Genomic DNA, 19,618 nt, shown 5'->3' on the forward strand with positions numbered 1-19,618 from the left:
GTATCCCTTGCCACTAAAAAGCAAAATGAACAAGTAGGCTCTAAAGATATGCGGAAAAGTGAAGTAAAAATTCAAATTCTCTTTTCAGTAACTCATTAAAAAAATACTGAAGTTGCTTTAGAAATTTCTCCCTAGATACATATGAGGAAAAAAATAGACGTTGAAATAAATGAGATTCCCTGGAGTAATCATCACTAACAGAGCTAGACACAAGCCCAGGTATTTCAGGTTATCAAAATGCAGAGGAACTCTTACATTACTGAACGATTTGCTGAATCATGACTTTGTGCTATTCAGTTTTCAGCAGTTGAACTAAAATAGTGGTGACTGCAGTCAATAGGAAAGACAAAAGTGACTAAAGTGATAAATTATGATGATGATTTCCTTCTTCGTTTGTTTAACCAGTTTTCTTTCATGATATTCTTTGATCTTTTTAACAGTATAGTTCATCGAGCAAACATCACCATTTTTAATATAGATTATAAATTTTTAGTTCACAAATCTTTCCTCTTAACAGTGAACCTTTGTGGTATCAACAAATGAGTTTTCCCAGTTGGAACTTGTCAAAAGAAGAATAATTTAGATCAGATTGGGATTGAAGCAGTTTATTGATGCATAAACAACAAGCAGTTACCCAGCAGTCAGTGAACTATATATATAGGATCAATACTGGTAATAGAATAGCTGCAATACTGGAGGCAGGATGTTAAACCTGTACAATTTTATAGACACTTTTAACTTATTACAAATTTATCCCCAAAGGCTCTAATCGCAGAACACACATGTGTGCATATACAGAGACATGCACACGCTTACAAGCTTCCTGTAGCAGAGTATGTGTGCTGTCAGCAAACCCCCAGTCTCCTGGAAGTGGGTCTGCCCTGCTTGCACACCCCTCCTGTGGGAGATGTGGGAGCTGCAGCTCCATGTGTCCATTTGCTGTCCCTACCCTGCAGAGATCACCACTCATAAGGGCCAGGACACTCAGTTCCTGGCACTGCCAGGAAGGCTGCTCCTTCTGGGCTGGGCAGCAGCTGTGATGCCATAAGGCAACCTCTGGCAGTGCCAAATCAGGTTTCACTCCTATTGTTTTCACTTCAAAGTCTCTTCCTCCTGCTATGAATTTTTGTGGTTTTTTTATACTTCTTATCAGGCTAATTCCTGCTTTGTATCAGAGGCCTCATAATTAATTCTCTGATTGCTTTTTAATCCTGCTGATGGTTTCATCCTCTTTACAAGACCAGTTTGAGGCAAATGGATTCAGACAGTTTTGAGTATTCAGTCCAGTCATGCGTAATACTTCTGCTCAAATTCTCATTTCACCAAGTTATGCAGACCAATCATTCACCAAGTGTTGAACAGTGCAAGTACCCTACAGAATTTAGCCTTAAGATGTTAACTTCTAAGAACTAGTGGAAGAAAAAGAAGGAGCAAAAGAGAAAATAGGACATTTCACAGAATCACAGAATGCTTCAGGTTGGAAGGGACCACAGCAGGTCATCTGGTCCAACCTTCCTGCTCCAGCCAGGCCACCTGAGAGCACATGGCACAGAATTGCATCCAAACAGTTCTTGAATATCTCCAGTGAGGAGACTCTACTCTCTGGTCAATCTGTTCCAGTGCATGGTCACCCACACAGTGAAGTTCTTCCTCATATTCAGGTGGAACTTCCTGTGCATCAGTTTCTGCCTGTTGACTTTTATCCTATTGATTGGCACTTACACCCACCCTTCAAATACTGTAGACATTGATGAGGTCCTCTCTCAGACATCTCTTCTCAGGGCTGAAAAGTTCCAGCACTCTCAGCCTTTCCTCATAAGAGAGATGCTCCAGTCCCTTCATCATCCTTGTAGCCCTCGGTTGAACACACTTCAGGAGTTCCAAGTCCTCTCTTGTGCTGAGGAGCCCAGAATTGGACACAACACTCCAGAAGTGGCCTCACTAGGGCTGAGTAGAGGGACAGGATCATCTCTCTCGACCTGCTGGCAGTGCTGTTCCTAATGCACCCCAGGATACCATTGTCCTTCTTGGCCACAAGGACACACTGCTGGCTTGTTGGCCCCCAGGACCTCAGGTCCTTCTCCACAGAGTTTCTTTCCAGCAGGTCACTCTCAACCTGTGCCAGTGCCTGGAATTGTTCTTCCCTTGTTGAATTTCAGACAGTTCCTCTCTTCCCATTTCTCCAACCTGTCGAGGTCCTTCTGAAGGGCTGCACAGTCCTCTGGGGTATCAACCACCCCTACCAGCTTTGTGTTGTCAGCAACTTGCTGAGGACGCATCTGCCCTTTCATCCAAGCCATTGGTGAATAAGGTTAAATGATAATGATCCAGTATTGCACCTTGAAGGACACCTCTAATGACAGGTCTCCAACTAGACCCTCTGCCACTCATTATGTCCCTCTGGGATCTGCCATTCAGCGAGTAGATTTTAGATCTCTTGAAGTGAAAAGCAACTGTATTCATTAAGAAACATTTATCTGCAAACACTTAGTGGCATACTCTCAATATTTAGACTATATCCACCGAAATTAATCTCCCTAGCAGAGGACGTCCAAGAAATACTTCATAAAAAGTGTGAATGCATGTTGGGAACTGTGAAATACATAGCTTTTCCTTCTTCCAACATAATTTCATAAAGAAGCATGCCTGCTGCCCAGTCAGTTTCCACAATAAACCGCTTTTAATATACTCTTCTATTCTCACTGTGAAAATATTGGAGACCTTTTAAATCCTTTGGCTGAGATACCAAGGCACTCCAAAATTTGCTGGCTAACAAAATGGAAAGACAAATTATCCATTCAGGCACTACCTAGAAGAAGTTTGACAAATCTGTCAAACCTAAGAAGAAAACAGACTTGGTGGCTTATAGAAGAAGCTTTTTGTACTTCTGGAATCATGAACTGGCTCTGGGATATTTATTTTAAGCCTGAACTTCCTCCCCATCCAGAACAGACTTCAGATCCTGTCAGGAAGGACAGAAACTGTATCACTGTCCCATTATAGATTTAGATAGCCTTTGAAGAAGTTGTTTTGCCTTTCATCAGTGGATTCATGCCAATCCCCTTTTACATTAATACATCTTATAAAATATTCCAATATTCTAAAGCTTCAAGACCATGCATACCAATAACAACATGTTACTGGTAGATACAAATCTCAAAAGAGATTCCAAGGTAGAAATTACCTAGGAAATCAGAAGAAACTGATTTTAACACTGATGCTGCACCTGCACTATGGCATAGGTCTGCCTCATGGAGCACTCTGACCTGTCCTGATCAGAGGAGCTGATGGAGGTTCTTTTTCTTTTCCTCCTGGGACACGTGAGGGACAATGTGTTGTTAGATGCACTGCAGTATTCAAGAAGTGTTGAATGCTTATACCCTGGACAGGACTAGGACAGTGTAGACAATCTTAGAAATTTCAGTTCAGTACACAGAAAGATTGTTCCTTTAACAAAGGAGTTATGATTTTTCTTAGTATTTCTTTAATTCTCTTCCATTTCACAGTACTTTTTTCATTCTCTTTGGCTTTCTTTCAGACCTGTATGCATTAATTTCCATGCAGCAAGCAGGCAGGCTATCTGATTGCTGCTCCTTTTTTTACTACGTTGCTTTCCATTGTCTTCATTGTTAACCTGTGTCAACCACTCTGCCAGAACCTGCTTTGCTGGTTCTAATTTACCCCTTTTTTATTCTATTATTATAGTCATTATTTCTCAGCTATCCCACTGCACTTAAAATAACTAATCAGCTGTGCTACTTTGCAATTAGGTAAAATCTAACCTTTCTATGTCATTCATGGACAGGAAAACAGCCTTATAGCAAGTTGACAACTTATTGCTTGTTTATTTCCCCTTGTTTGTCTGCACTTCTTTATCTTAGGGTAGTTTGAAATCCTTATTTTGCTATTTACAAATTATTTTGGTTTTGAAATTTTTTACATTTAGGTTCCTCTTCCTTTAAAGGGATTTTTTGTTTTAATACCATCAGAGTTTTTAAAGACAATTGGATTCTGATCTCAAATAATTATAGAGCTCTCCTGAAAAAAGTCAGTCGTTTCTCACAGGAAACATTTCTATTTATATGTATTACACGTGTAACAGTCTAAACAAAAGTTAAAAATTGCTGTATTCTTTTCCTCTTTGAAGAAAAATCACATTAGGAAAAAAAGCATGCAATAAAGATTAAAAGTGAAAAAATTGCTATTACCTCATATTATGAAGTAAGAAAAAACTGCAGCTTGACTTTGGCCACTAGCACATCTGGACCCAATCTTATGAGTCTGTGAGCATCTCATTCATTCACCATTCTAACCGAATTGGGAAGAGCTCATTGTAGAAACTCTGGGAACCCAGCTGAAAACCCCCCAAAACCACCACCCCCAATTTCAAGACACAATGACAAATCAATATATTTGCAAAGTGGTCATATTCCATAGGTGACAAACCTTGACTTACAAGATTCACGTCTGAACTTTGGACTAAGAATTTGCCCACAGTTCCTCTGAATCAGCATTAAATCTCTTTGTACAGAGTTATTTCAATCAATTTTTGCATGGAGCTAAATTACATTTAAAAAAATCCATGTTTCTTACCACTGTAGGGGAAAAAAAAAAGACATTTAGATCAAATTGTTTCAAATGAAAAATCAGGAAAACAGCATAATGTATGTTGTACATGAATTGCTGGTCATTGTCTTTATTAATAGAGTGCAAAAGATATTCAAAGAAACTACTGACTGTATATGTCTGCACCTATTTTTTTAAAAGTTGAATTTGGTTATTGTATGAATTTTAAATGACCATCTTTTTGTGATACAAGCTGTAAGCACATTGTGTTGGAGAGCTCATTTCACACATATGCCTCAGATTACAGCTACCAATTGATCTTCAGAGAAATTTTGTTCTGCAGGCACTAGTCTGCCAAAGCCCTTTGTTTTCTGATGTAGCACAAGAGAAGCTGCTTCTGAGAGGATGGAAAAGAAAGTAAGAAGAATATGTCTTGGCTTAGGTTAATCAAAACTCTTTCTCTTCATCTCTGACAGAAAATCATCTGAATGAAAGATGGTTTTGAAAGGTGGACAAATGTATTTTGAATGTTAGAGGCTTGCTGTCTGTAGTAAAAGCACAGTCTTCTGTAAAGAATCCTATGCATAGAAAGCAGACTCATTTTTAAACTTGTCTCTCTATTCTATCCATTCTTTTGAATAAAAATGGAAATGTAGAACCATAGCCTAAAAATTTTTTGGCCTTTGCTGGCTAATTTCCAAATTCTTTTCAAACATAAAAAAAAAAAACACAGGAAAATTTCAAACCTTGTAGAGAATTACTTATTTTTGTTATCAAGAGATCAATAAATATTATTACTACAACATGACATCTGTTTTAAATAAAATTGCCATAAACACAATTGTGAAGAAAGAAAAGAATACCATTGCTGTAGTTGCAATTTCTTCATGATATTAAAATACACATTTCTAGACAATATTTTGGTAAGTGAACATTATGGAAAACCATATCTCTGTTGAAGGATGGATGTCTTTATAACAGCAATTATTTCCTTCTGTATTCCTTTTGTTTCACACCTTTCCCCATGAAGTTCATAACAAGTATATTTGTAAATGATAAACAGTTAAATTGTTGTGTTTCTGTCAAATCAAAATAAATAACATAATGTTAGAATGATCCAAATCACATATGTAAGGACACAGTCAAGAACACTAAGAAAGATGCCTTTTCTTTCCTGGTCTGCAGAAGATCCCATGCACCAATTTTTTCTCACCTGTCTCACAGAATGAATTACAAGTACAAAGACAGTGACATGTGGAAGTAGAAGGAGAGGCTGGAACTATAAATAAGCACACATATAGTAATTTTAACTAAGGAAAGACAATTTGTATTCTCAAAAGCCATTTATCAAGAGAAAGAACAGTTGACCTGCAGTTCCTGTTTCGGTTTCGTCTGTTGCCATCAGCTGTTCCTGGGGTAGGCTAAAGAAGTGCATCAGGTCAGAGCACACAGGAGATACAAAATTTGATTTGCTCAGACTGCCTTTTTCTTTTCTTTTTTTTTTTTTTCAATAATAAAAATACAAGATATTTTTTAAACACTCAGGCAACTGCTTATTTTAAAAGCTGACTAAAGATTCACCAAGAACTTAAATAAAAGGTGATGAAAACATAAATGTACCTAAGAGACAAAATAGGTACTCATTATTGAAATGCCTTGCTTAATCTTCTGTATCATGCAGTCTTATTTATACACCTTCCTGACAAGAACAGCATGTGGCAACTGAAATTTACATGATTTTTTTATTGTGTGTCCCAAAGGAATACTTGAGTAAAGATCAGCATTGGCTATTATGGAAAGTGAGTAATATGTTACCTTGGGCTTAATATCGCTAGCAACTCAGTTGGAGGTTGTGTCAGATTTACAACACAGTATCTGGCTAATATTGACAGTATCACAACCTCTTTCAAAACTCTTGAGGCAACTGTCTTAGGTGTCAAAATTGTTATATTTTGATGTGAGGGGAGGAGGGAGATTCTGTTTTCTATTTACCTCCAGGAGGGTACTAAGTTTATTTTTGTCCCTTCTATAGACTTTTATCACTTTCTGCCTTTTCCAGGCTTTTTAAATTTACATCTGGAAATGATCTGCCATAGTTGAATTGCATTTTATTTATACCTTGAAAGCAGCAAAATTTGCACGTGTGCTTGGCTTAGATCACAGCATTGATGTTCAGAACTTATATCATGCAGGTAAGTATGCTTCTAAATGCTCAATATGAAGTATTTTTTTCTCAAGGTAACAAAAGTGTGGCTGAGACAGATAGGTTCAACCAGTTTACCTTAGTGTTACAAATTGACACTGAATTAAGAGCTCAACACATCTTCCCTGATTGTACTCATTGGCCCAGGTCACTATATCTACGATTTTGGGGAACCAATTGTAAATATTTCTTCCTATTGAGCTATTCCTGCTGAACAACTCCACCCAAGGATAGATGTTCTATATAAGTGTGTTGGAAATATCTTGCATATTGGTATATTTTTAGGAGTCTTCCATCTTTTCCTTATCTGCTACTCTTACAGTTTAGGTTCACTTTACCTTTGAGTTTCTCACCTACATTTTGTTTTAATTCATGTCCAAATGGTTCACAAGCCTGTGTTTTCTTTCATGCAATGTAGAAACAGATGGAGCAGTTACCCTTTGGTATCTATTACGTGCTGAGGTTGCCTTTAGATGTAGGTTCAGCATGCAGCAAGGGTATGCATCCAGTTTCAGCCACTCTGAATTACACAGGTTCTCCTGTGGACCTCATTACAATTGCTGACCTTTTAGGTATATATTCCTCCAGTAACAGACCTTTAGCCTTTAACTCTTCTGGCACTATCTCATTAATTTATACCTCTATACCATCTCTCAGGCAACAGGAACTTTCACTCAACAACCTTACTCAGGAAGCTTACTAAAGCAGGATACATGCAGTCCTCTCTTAGGGAGTTGCCACACACTGATTAGAGAAGATTTTTCATTTCTGTTTTGAGTTTTCATACTTTTTTGTCATATTTTTTGGCTGCATATTACAAGACCTAACTACTTTTGACATTTTATATCTACTTCAATCCTTATAAATTATTTTAAGTCTTAGTAAAATGTGAACTGAGCACAGTCTGCACATAAGCTATAAAGATGCTAATTTGGGTATTCTTCCTTCACATTCCAACATATTAAACTGGAATTTGTTGTATTACAAGTATGCTTTCTGGATCTATTTCTGCTACATTTCCTTCTTAATACTGACTGCCTTGCTGTTATCTAAATGCGTATTACACAGATTTAAAAGAAATGGCGTAATGTATGTCATCCAAGGCCATCTATAGCTCACAATTCATTACCAATGTTCTCCCTTTGCACTCTATTAATTATATGTCTTCTGAGTGTCTTACCCTAACGGTAATTTCTTCTTGCTTAATTTTTTATTTACTTTAATTGTAATAATTTTTTTTCTGCAATTAAAGGTGAAAGGTCCATAAAGTAGCAAATAATTTAAGTGGACAATTAAATAGAATACAAAATAATTGTATGCTGAAGAATCATATGGGAATTTTTCACAACTGAGCATTCAGCTATGTTTAATTTAAGATTTATGATTTCCTTCACAAAAAAAATGCAGTTGATACAAATGAAAAATCAAAAGGCTTTATCAAACTCAAGTAATTTATGTAAGTAACAAATGAGTCTAAGAATGCACTGCAACACAAAAACTGAAGTTGCAAAGTTACATGTTTCATAGGGGTATCTGCGTTTCCCCATCGAAATCCATCAAGATTCTGCATAGGCTACACTGACATAAAGACTTCGTACGGTGTTATGGACACAAAAATTTCTCACATATTTCCATCTATCATTACATCACAAGGAAGTTCAGATGTGAATTAGTGAGTGGAAACACATTTCCTGATTTCTAATGGTGTCCTCTGTCATGATGTGTGTTGCCAGAACAAGACAGAGTCTGGCCTTACTTAAGAAATCAGTGTACCTGAATCATTTCCACCTTGGTTGCTCATGGGAAAAGTCAGCTTCTCTTTTGGTTATATCTCCTCATGGCTTATCTGTGCCTAGTTTGTGCTTTCACAAACTCATCTTAGAGGTAGGCCAGAGCTAGATAGATACCTGGTAGGTGACTGTAATGTGTCAGACCTGATTAGAATCATAAATGGACTGAAGTTGGGGTTACTGCAATAATAAGAACCTACACATCCATGTTGTCTTTGCAAGGAGCCTTCTCACTTTCCCTTAGTTTTCTTGTAGTTTTTTTTGTGTCGTTTGGTGCTTTGTTTTTATTTTGTTTTTTTTTTTACCTTACTCTGTCTCTAAAAAGAGTTTTCACTTAAGTTTTTGAAAGTCTTCAGTAAAGATATCAGGTGTGATAGCTAGCATATTTTAATATATGATAACCAAAATAAGCCATTTGGAAATGACAATGCTCCTAAACATGAAGAAATTATATGAATATATAAAATAAAACTTGTGGAAACAGGAGGGGTTTGAAGAAATTTTTGATGCAAAATGGAAACTGCAGTAGTTTCATTAAGAAAAAAACAGAAAGACTCTAAGTAATATCATATTCTCATTTTGCTTGATGTCTCAGCTGTTGTTATATGGCATAATTTCAGCAAAATCAATGAAGCTGGGCTAATCTGCATCCTTTCAGTTGAATGGAACTATACCAGTTCACACCAGCTGGGAGATCAGGCTGCTCCAGCAATGGCTTGTCCTTGGTTTTAGTCATTTACGGTCAGCAGATCTACTTCAAGTTATGGCCATTCCAAGAAGGATGTTAATTCATTTATGAAAAGAAGGCCAGAACTGTTTTATATGGAGAGATGTATGGAAATGCTTTGTGGCAGATATCTTTTACAAAAGGATTTGCATGCATAATTGAAAAGTAGGGATGTTAGCATGATGAAAATATCTGGAGGTAAAGAACACATAGAAAAAGTGGAGTAATGTGAAATGACAGCGAAAATATGGATGAAAGTGGCCAACTGAGTATCTGCCAACAAACACTGATAATTCATTTTACAGTTTTAGGATTTCTGGGAAGCAAATGCTGTTCAGTAGATATGTTCACAAATGGATCGAAATTACTCTTCAGTAAAGAGAATGTAGGGAAAATGTCAGAAGATGCCATAGTGATGCATTGTCTTTCAGCATGAACTTTCATTTTTGATTATTCATTAAAAATTCTTTATGTTGTAGAAAAGCCTATCATTTGACAGGATCATTAGATTTAATTAATTAGGATTTGCACATGCCTATTTAGTATTTCAGCTGTTCTGGTGCTTTGATTGTTTTTTCAACAGCACTGGGAATCCAATCTATCTCCTGGCTTGGCAAGGCCTTTCAATGTAGCTCTCAGCAGGCGAAGTCACTGGGCATGTTTTCATAAAAGTTACTCCTATTATTGGGCCTTAGACCTCCCCCAGGGAAGCATTCACAGCATAATTAGTTACTGAAACAAGAAGTCTTTTCAATTGCTTGCAGAACAACTTCAGTCTGGTGACTGATAGGAATATGAGAATTCAGGGAAAGCTAACAATAGTAAATGCCTTTAATTAGGGGGAAAAATACCAGAGAAGGCATTGAGCCATGCCTTCACTTACTCTGCTCTAAAAGATGCCCTAAATTTTGTTTGCATAATTTTTTTCATTTGGTTTAGACTAGACATATGTTTAAATGAGGTCCATATTTAAATCCAATAACAAAAAGAAATCCTTTCTCTTTACCGTCCAGGCTATTGTGGTCTGATTTTAAGCTATATAAATGCACAGTTTTCTGCATATCTGCTCACCTTTGTTCATGTCTAAGCATTCCTAAGCAACATCTCTGAAAATAATCTATTGCAAGTACTGGTTTATACATATACAACTACTCTCTGTTTACAAATAGAGTTGTTTACACAATAAATGAAAAATTTTAATAGGAATACTATCCTCCCAATTATTTGATGATTAGGTATAAAATTTGAACCTTTGAATTTCATGCCAAGGATGCAATTAACTGCAAAGTATTCCACTAGTTTTGATTGTACATTGGAGAAAAGCTTGGCTGAAATATATTTTCTGTTTTTTATATTGGTTTGTTTGATTGCTAGGAGTTACAAAAACGTAACTCCTACATCTCTTCTTGAGAGACAAAACACCCAAGGCTTCTTACAAATGGAACAATAGGACTTCAAGGATAGTGAAATATTTAGTTACTGTTTATTGTGAGAACTGTTACAGACTTTGAAGAACAGTTATTTGTTTTATAGCAACAAGCACCCTAGAGATAACAGCGTTGCTTCCCTTCTTTTTTTGCTTTTGAAATAACAGGCAAGTATTAGCAGAGAATATGTGCATAGAAATTCCAGCAAATATGAGCAAGCTGCCTAACCAGAGATGGATTTTGATATGAACTGCTGGACTTTGCCCTTGTGTTGCAAAGTCATACCAGGACTCAAATTGGGTTTTCATCCCCACACTATTTGCTCAGACAAGCATGGTCCTGGATTAGAGAGCAGGAGTGCACCATGCACCATCTTCCATGGATGCTTTGGAAAAAAGGCTGGAGAAGAAGTCCTGGGACCTTGCCAACTACCCTAGCCATTGGGTGAGAAACACACTTTCATTCACAACTGATTTACATGAGTCTTTTTCTTCTCTGTAAGCCAGACAATGAGAAGGGAAGTTAGAGTGTTGCCACCCTAGGTAAACCTTTTCTTTCTAACTGCTTCCTAATACAGTGATGCAACTCACTTACTCCTAATATACTTACTCAGACATTGAGTGCTTCTGCTCATAAAGAGTTTAACTGGCTTCTGAGAGAGAATGATCACAACAGAAAGTGCTGTAAGTGGTATACACAGGTCTTCAATTTTCTGTAGCTAACTCTGCCTTCATTTTTGTACATCAGAACTGCCTTTAAATATGATAAACTATAAAACACCCAAAATACATTGTGACAAAATGCATTTCTATTGTGATCTGTAAGTGACTGTATTCTAGAGCATTAGACATGTTTTGCTAAATATTATTTGGTGTAAAAAAATGGCTTTTCCATCACATTTTTGACTTCCACTTGCAAAAGCGTTATTGTATGCAGGAAAACATGGAGAAAGCTTTCTGCTTCTGAAGCTGAGCTTTACTCCCTGCCATAGCATCCTGGCTGTCCATAGGATAGACCAGGTGGCATAAAGACCTTTTGGCAGGAGCAATGGGCTTGTCAAGCCCTTAGGATTCTATCCCTGTCTTTAGTCATTCTTCTGTTAATAAATATCAAAGATACAGGTCAAGGTTCTCTTCTTGCCCTGTGTCTGATCACATCAAACAAAATTCAATTAATTATGACCTGAGAAACTGTTTTAGGGTATCAGACCTCAGGATAGAATTTTGCTACCTACACCTCCTTCTCTTTTGTGAAATATGCCAAGCTAACATTTGGCCAGAGAGGCCAGTACAAAGCAGCTTTGAGCAGCTGATGTCAAAGCAATAGCAGAAATTGGCTGAATCTCACATTAATGTGGTTTCGGACTTTGAACCACATCAAAGGAAAAATGCTAATTCTCTAAGAGAAGGCAGGATATTTAGGTGCTTTGTTGGTGCTGTTTTCAAATAAGGTAGTTTAATGAAAGTAGACAGAAGGAAAATTGGCTTATGATTATGTCTTTGGAAAGGGATGAATAAAAGGCTTTGCACCAAAATATCTGCCCTAAAGATGCAACAGTGTATCTGAATATCACAAACCAGAAGATTGAAATTCTAAACTGAATCTGTTTGCACTGAAAAGAAATATAGTATTTTCCCTCCCTAGCAGGGAAAAAAAGTTATTTTAATATGAACCATAACTGTGTAAATTCAGCTTTTAACTTAGAAAAGAAAAAGAAAACGGGGAGGGGATCACACAAAATAATACATGATATTAATTAATACATGAGGAGAGGTTTGGAGAGGTTCGGAGAGGAGAGGTTTGGAGAGGAGAGGAGAGGTTCAGAGAGGAGAGGAGAGGAGAGGTTCGGAGAGGTTCGGAGAGGAGAGGAGAGGAGAGGAGAGGAGAGGCTCAGTGTCTTCTAGCAGAATGCTTATAAGTATATCTTTTCTACATGTCCGTAGATAAAAATTTAAAAATAAAAATTAAAAACTCCCAGCTCTATTCTGGAAAAGTTTTAAATTCACCTGATATATACTTACAGGAACCGGACCAATGTAACTCCACCAGAACAATAAAAGAGAACCTAGAAAAGAAAGAATGAGAGTTGGCCCTAAGCTCTCACTTGCTGCAAATGAATGGGCCAAGTGTGTGGAACAGCACAAGAGCATCCATTGGTGGGGATTCCTGACAGATTAGTCTGTGCTTCCAGGACCCTCCAGGAGCTGTCTTTCCAACTGACCAGATAATCAGAGTGGCAGGTGACAGCCCACTAGGATTCCAGATCTTTATCTGCTGCCTGCTGTTCAGTAAAAGCCGATGAACCTAAGGTAATTTATTTTTAGCAAAATATTTAGTGTTTCAGAATTTAGCATCTTTTAATGAAAAAATTTTTGCTAGAAAATTTACAACCGGCTGCAAGTTGCTCTTCAGCTCTTTCAATCTGAAAGCACTATACAATCTGAATTGAAGTTAATGTGATTCAAAGTTACCAGACTGCATCTATCACTTTCATTGCTAATTACTTATATTGGCTAACATACACCAGAAAATACATTCTTTTAGTACAGATAAGCAGTGAAGACTGAAATCCATCCCTCTGCAAGCACACTTTACTATAAACTTGATTTTTCTCTTTCTACCATTCAAAGTACAATAATTTTACTGTCACAAAAGAAAATACACTATCTTGGAAGTTTCTGTGGATATATTTTACAATTAACAAAAAAGGGATTACCTCTATTTATGCACATTGAAATAAAATATGTTGGAAGTTTTTGAAACTCTTAATAGTAGACTAATGATGCAGTATTTTTTAACCTGAATAGAATACTGACACATGGAGTAAAATAACCATTTTTGGAAGAGACAAACCTTTCATGTTATGCGGAGTCTCAGAAATAACTCCATAAACTAAGTGAACTTATGTTCCTGAATAGAAACCTCTCAAAGATTTAAATTCAGTGAATCTTAAAAATGTGGTTCCATTTCTTAATTATACCACTATGATTTTCACAGATAAATACCTAAAATTCCTGTTACAAACATTGCAGGTGGTGCTTTGTTACACCTTCCCTGCAGCAGTCAATAAAAATTAACATAGACCAAGCAGTGCAGATCTTGACTGCTTAGCTTCAGCTGCCGATGGAGAGTACACGTGATTTTACAGGCTGGACATGGGGACCAGACAACACTTGTTTCTTTCTTCTGACACAGTGCAAAGGCACTGACCTCAGTCAGAAAGGCAGGGCAGAATTTCAAGATTCATAGCATCTTAAACTGCTGCAATAATATTCGGTGGTATTTTTCTGTCACAGCCAGAAGCTTGGTTTCACTTTCGCAATAGCTTGGGTGTACAACAAAGCCAACGCATTGAGCCTAAAGCTGTCCACCCTCTTGACTGGCACAGAGCAGTAATCACATCTTTTCTCCCCATCTTGGGACTGAAGAACTAACTTTTTATTTTACTGAAAGAGCTTATAAATTTGTAAAAATTAATATGTCTGAGCAGAACAATATACTCATCATTTAAATTTTATTTTATTCTGTTTTTAAGATAAACTATCAATTTATGAAAATTTATTTGCCTCTGGATCACTAGTTTCCATCAATAAACCTCACCCATCTCTCCTTATGATTTCTCATCAATTCTCTTTGAGGTCAAATGGTTTGGGTGAGCTTCTTATTTCGGAACTAGCTGTTCTCAGATCATTCCTCTGAATTTGTTATTTCTTATTTTGTTCCACTGAGTCACAGAATCACAGAATTGATAGGGTTGGAAGGGATCTCTGGAGATCATGTAAGCCAACCTGACTGCTATGGTGGGGTCACCTAGAGCAGGTTGCACAAGAACATGTTCAGGTGGGTTTTGAATATCTCCAAAGAGAGAGACTCCATGACCTCCCTGGCAGCTCATTCCAGTGGTCTGCCACCCGCAATGTAATGAAGTTCTTCCTCATACTGAAGTGGAACGTCTTGTGTTTTAGTTTATGGCTATTACTCCTTGTCCTGCAGCTGAGCACCGCTAGAAAAGAGTCTGACACCATCACTCATCTTTGAGATATTTATATATATTGATGAGATTCCCTCTCATTCTTTTTCTACACTAAGCAGGCCCAGTTCCAGCATGTGAGGAGAGATGCTACTGACCCCTAATCATCTTTGTGGTCTTCCATTGGATCCTCTCCAGTAGCTCCTTGTCTTTCTTGAACTGTGAAGACCAGAATTGAACACAGCAGTCCAGATGTGGCATCAGTAGGGCTGAGTAGAGGGGGAGGATCAGCTTTCTCAACCTGTTGGCCATGGTCTTCCCGGGATACCATTTACCCTCTTGGTCACAAGAGCTCCTAATCAACTTGCCATCCACCAAGACCGCCAGGTTCTTCTCAGTAGAGCTGCTCTCTAGTAGGTTAGACCCCCAACCTGTACTGGCACCTGGGTTTATTCCTCCCCATCTGCAGGACTGTACACTTGCCCTTGTTGAACATCGTTATGTTTCTCTCCACCCAAATCTTCAGCCTTTCAAGGTCCTGTCATTCATGGCAATACAAGCTTCAGGTGTATCAGCCACTCCCTCCATTTTCGTGTCATCAGCAAGCTTGCTGAGGGCACATTCTATCCCTTCATCCAGGTTGTTGAAAAAAAAGTTGATTAAAATTGGACCCAGTATTGATCCCTGGGGAATGCCATTTACTAAAGGCCTCTAACTGGAATCTACTCAGCTAATCATGACCACCTGAGCTCTGCCATTCAGGCAGTTCTTGATCCACCTCACTGTCCATTTATCTAACCCACATTTCCAGAGCTTACCTGTGAGGGGGACAGTGCGAAAAGTAGAATCCAGTCCTTCAGTTTAAAGCTCGTCTCACCATAGTGTCCAGCCTGTTACCAAAGGTTCTCCTACCCTTTTTAGACAGGTGGATCCCATCCCTCCCCTAACAGACTACAGTCATTAAAGTGCAGCCCACTGTCATAAAAACTAAAACCTACATGATGGCAGCAGCCATGAAGCCAGAGGTCAATCTGTGCTATGTGTCTGTTTCTGACTGTCCCCATTTTTCTAACGTGTAGAATAGATGAGAAACTGACTTGGGCACTGATATTTTTCACCTGCTGTTACAGGGCTTTATAGTCTTCCTTGATCCTGATCCTGTCCATTTTTTTGTCTTGCTGTGTCATTTGTACCCACATGAAAACATAGTCTGTGTTCTTGACAAGTCGGGGCACCCTCTCTGAAACAGCATAGATCTTAGCCCCTAGCAGACAACATACTCCTCATGACTCTCTATCAGGCTGGCAAATGGGGGCCTCAGTGCCCCTTAACAGAGTTGCCCAGTATGAGCACTCGACGTTTCTTTTTGTGACAACCACTGTGCGCTGCAGGTGCAAGTTCTCCTTGTTGGACTTGCTCATGGCTTTCTAAAGCCCAGTGTTTCACATTAATTATTTTTCTGCTCAAATGGATTTTATTTTATCACCTAGGTACCACATGAGTAAGAATGTGGTTTCATTCACATCTCATAGAACAAAGGTGATTTCAAATCACCGTTATCACAGTCATTACATAAATCCATTAAAACATCTTCTTGTTCTGCACCTTGGAATACCACTGACCTAGATTACCTATTCTAGTCTTCACTGAATACATTACCCAAAGGATCCTTCAAGAACAAAAAACCAGTTTTAGCAAACATGAGTGCAATGCCATTGATTTAAGCCATTTATTTCTTCAACTACCTTTTTCATGTATTAATTTCCGAGAGGCAACAATTAAAACAAAATGTTTTGATTTTCTGGAAAATGTACTCATGTATATATCTGTGCTTTGTTGGACTGCTAACTAAATAAAAGTTCGGTCTTCAAAAATTCTGTGTTGTGAAATATAGTCCAATATTTAAAGTTCCATTGAATAGAAGAAAAATGTAGATTGATTTTTCTCCCCTGTCCTTCTCCCACAAGCTTATAGAGTCACACATAGTTCAGTGTTCCTGACAACAGTTCTTCTTTAGGAGAATCAGGATGGGAGTCAAGCTCTTCAGCTTAATCAGATTTCCTGTATTATGTTTAAAGCCATAGAAAATTTCATAATTCCTTTTTTTATTAGAATGAAGTCATGCATATATCCTAACCTGGCTAAAACACTTGGATCCTCATTAAATATTCTTCTGTCTGGATTATTTCCGTGTGTTATTTTATTACCTTGATTCCTTTTATCTTCATTTGCATTCACCTTGTTCAAAACTTTATATACACAGCTGCATGCTGCTGAATGCTTTATTTCAAAGTTTTCTGGCTTGAGTTGAACTTCTCATTTAGAGAAATTTCTGATGATACATTCCCCCAGTTTAAGCTTAATATACCTGTAGTTTTTATGTGCATGGGCTGGACTGCATTGTTCTCTGGTTTACCCTTCAAGCTCAATGGTAAATATATGCAAAAAAGCTTTTGGTATCAAGGCTTACTTCTAGCAATGAGGTCATTTATGCCAATGAAAATACATGTGGTTCAGTTCCAGATAACATCATGTCCCTAGTGAAGTGTCTTGTAGTTACACTGACAATTGAATGTTCTGTCAGGTGGGTCCATTGCCTTTATTTTGCCCAAATGTGGGGTGCCCATTGAAGATGCCTCTAATGTTCAGTTTCAATGGACTGAAGGAGTCTTTGAAAATGAAGTACTTTAAAAAATGTCATATCCAAATAAAAGAAATCAGATTAGTCCTGAAAAAGTTGTGGGTTTTTTTGTTGTTGTTGTTTTTGGTTTTTTGGTTTTTTGGGGTTTTTTTTGTTGTTGTTATGTATTCTAGGGATTTTTTAGATGAGACAGTTGAAGAACATTTTATTTTGAGACATTCTACTTCTAGAAAACTTACAAATATGAATGGTCTGCTATGGAAGTCAATGCAGTTTTGCCATTCACTTCAGTGAAAACACATTTTTATATATAAATGTAAAATACACCTATATTCACTCTTTAAGATGGAATCTTCACTGATCTGAAATTCTAATGTAATGAAGGACTTAAGTGAATACCTATCAATGTTCTGGTAGCTTCTTCTCTGCCTTAAAGACTAATGAAATTCGTTATGCTGAAAATCAGATTAAAAGTTCAAAGTAGCAACTTCACCTTGAGGCTTTCAAAGTATTATAATTCTACTGCCAGACAGAAAAGTACCTGGGGGTACTGTTTGACAGCTGGCTGAACATGAGCCAGCAGTGTTTCCAGGAGGCCAAGGAGGCCAATGGCATCCTGGCCTGTATCAGGAATAGTGTGTCCAGCAGGACCAGGGCAGTGACTGTCCCTCTGTACTTGGCACTGGTGATGCCTCACCTTGAATCCTGTGTTCTGTTTTGGGCCTCTCACTACAAGAAAGACCTTGAGGTGCAGGAGTGTGTCCAGAGGAGGGCAATGGGGCTCGTGGAAGGTCTGGAGCACAAGTCCTGTGAGGAGCAGATGAGGCAGCTGGAGTTGTTTAGCCTGGAGAAAAGGAGGCTGAGGGGAAACCTCATTGGTCTCTACAACTACTTGAAAGGAGGTTGTGGAGAGGTGGGGGTTGGTATCTTCTTCCAGGTTACAAGTGATAGAATTAGAGGAAATGGTTTTAAGTTGCACCAGGGGATGTTTAGATTGGATATTAGAAAGAAATTCTTCAACAAAAGGGTTATCAGGCACTGGAACAGACTGCCTGGGGAAGTGGTGGAGTCATCACCCACTGAGCAATTTAAAAGATGTGTAGATGTGGCACTTAGGGATATAGTTTATTGGTGGACTTGGCAGTGCTGGGTTAACAGTCAGACTCCGTGATCTAAGAGGTCTTTTACAACTAAAACAATTCTATGATAATTGTTCTTAGTCATGAGCAGCTGTGGCCTATCTACGATGAACCCACTTTGTCTTTCATAGGACTACTGCTCAGATTGGCAGAGCAAAAGTCTCATTTTTTTTCCTATTGAAAGGTCTTTTCCTCTTGTAGTTTTCATAAAACCTAATTTTTTTTAATTTTACAAGCCTAACAAACAAAACCCCAAATTTGTTAGAGATTGCTACTGCAGTATGTAAAAAGACCCTACAAATTATGCCAAAGTACATCTCTGAAAAAAATTCAAATTTCAAATATCTGGGAATCAACAGTGACTTTCATTTACCATGAAGAAAAGAGACTGGCAGTCCAGCAGAAGGAGTGCTTTGATTTTGTTTTTCACACTGTCTAATATTTATAGTAATAGCATTTATAAGGGTAAAAATGATTGCTTGCAAATTTTAAACAACTGAATTATATTTTAGCTATAGCCATTGATTTTATCGAAATGGGATTTTTTTATCCTTAAAAAATAAAGAAGTCCTCAAACACAGAATCTTGAAAAAAAATCATAGTTTTTCTGATCATGTCATGGGATATAAAAGCCCAAATGCCTAAAGCCAATAATATATGTAATCATCTGAGGTCAGTTTTCCAGCAGATATCTCCTTATGCCCTAACCTTACCTGTATGTGTTTTTGTTCAGAAAATAGTTCAGTGATGGTTTTTTTCCCTATCTCCATGGCAGTATAAGTAAGGATGTCCTAATCGGAACTGGAGCCATTTGATGCCACAGCAATAATAATTACATAATTAATAATAACTCTAAAGTACATGTGATATTTTTCAGAGTTAAAAAGGGGTATCAATAATATCTGTAAAACCGGCCAAAGTAATGCCTACGAAAAGCTACTAATTTCATATCGTTTAAAGTTTATAAAATGCTCTCATTAAATTAAACTGAGGTTTTCGTAGACTGGATCAGCACATGAAATAATCAATATACTTACAATGCTAAAAGTTCTCCTTTCTTTTTTTTCTGAGCATTTCACATTTTAATCTATATTTATTCTCTCTGAGTATTTTTCCTATATTTTTAGAGAGTATTTTTAGTTATTAAAAGGACAA

The sequence above is a fragment of the Pseudopipra pipra genome, chromosome 2 (assembly GCF_036250125.1).
Source record: "Pseudopipra pipra isolate bDixPip1 chromosome 2, bDixPip1.hap1, whole genome shotgun sequence".
In the NCBI taxonomy this organism is placed as follows: Eukaryota; Metazoa; Chordata; class Aves; order Passeriformes; family Pipridae; genus Pseudopipra; species Pseudopipra pipra.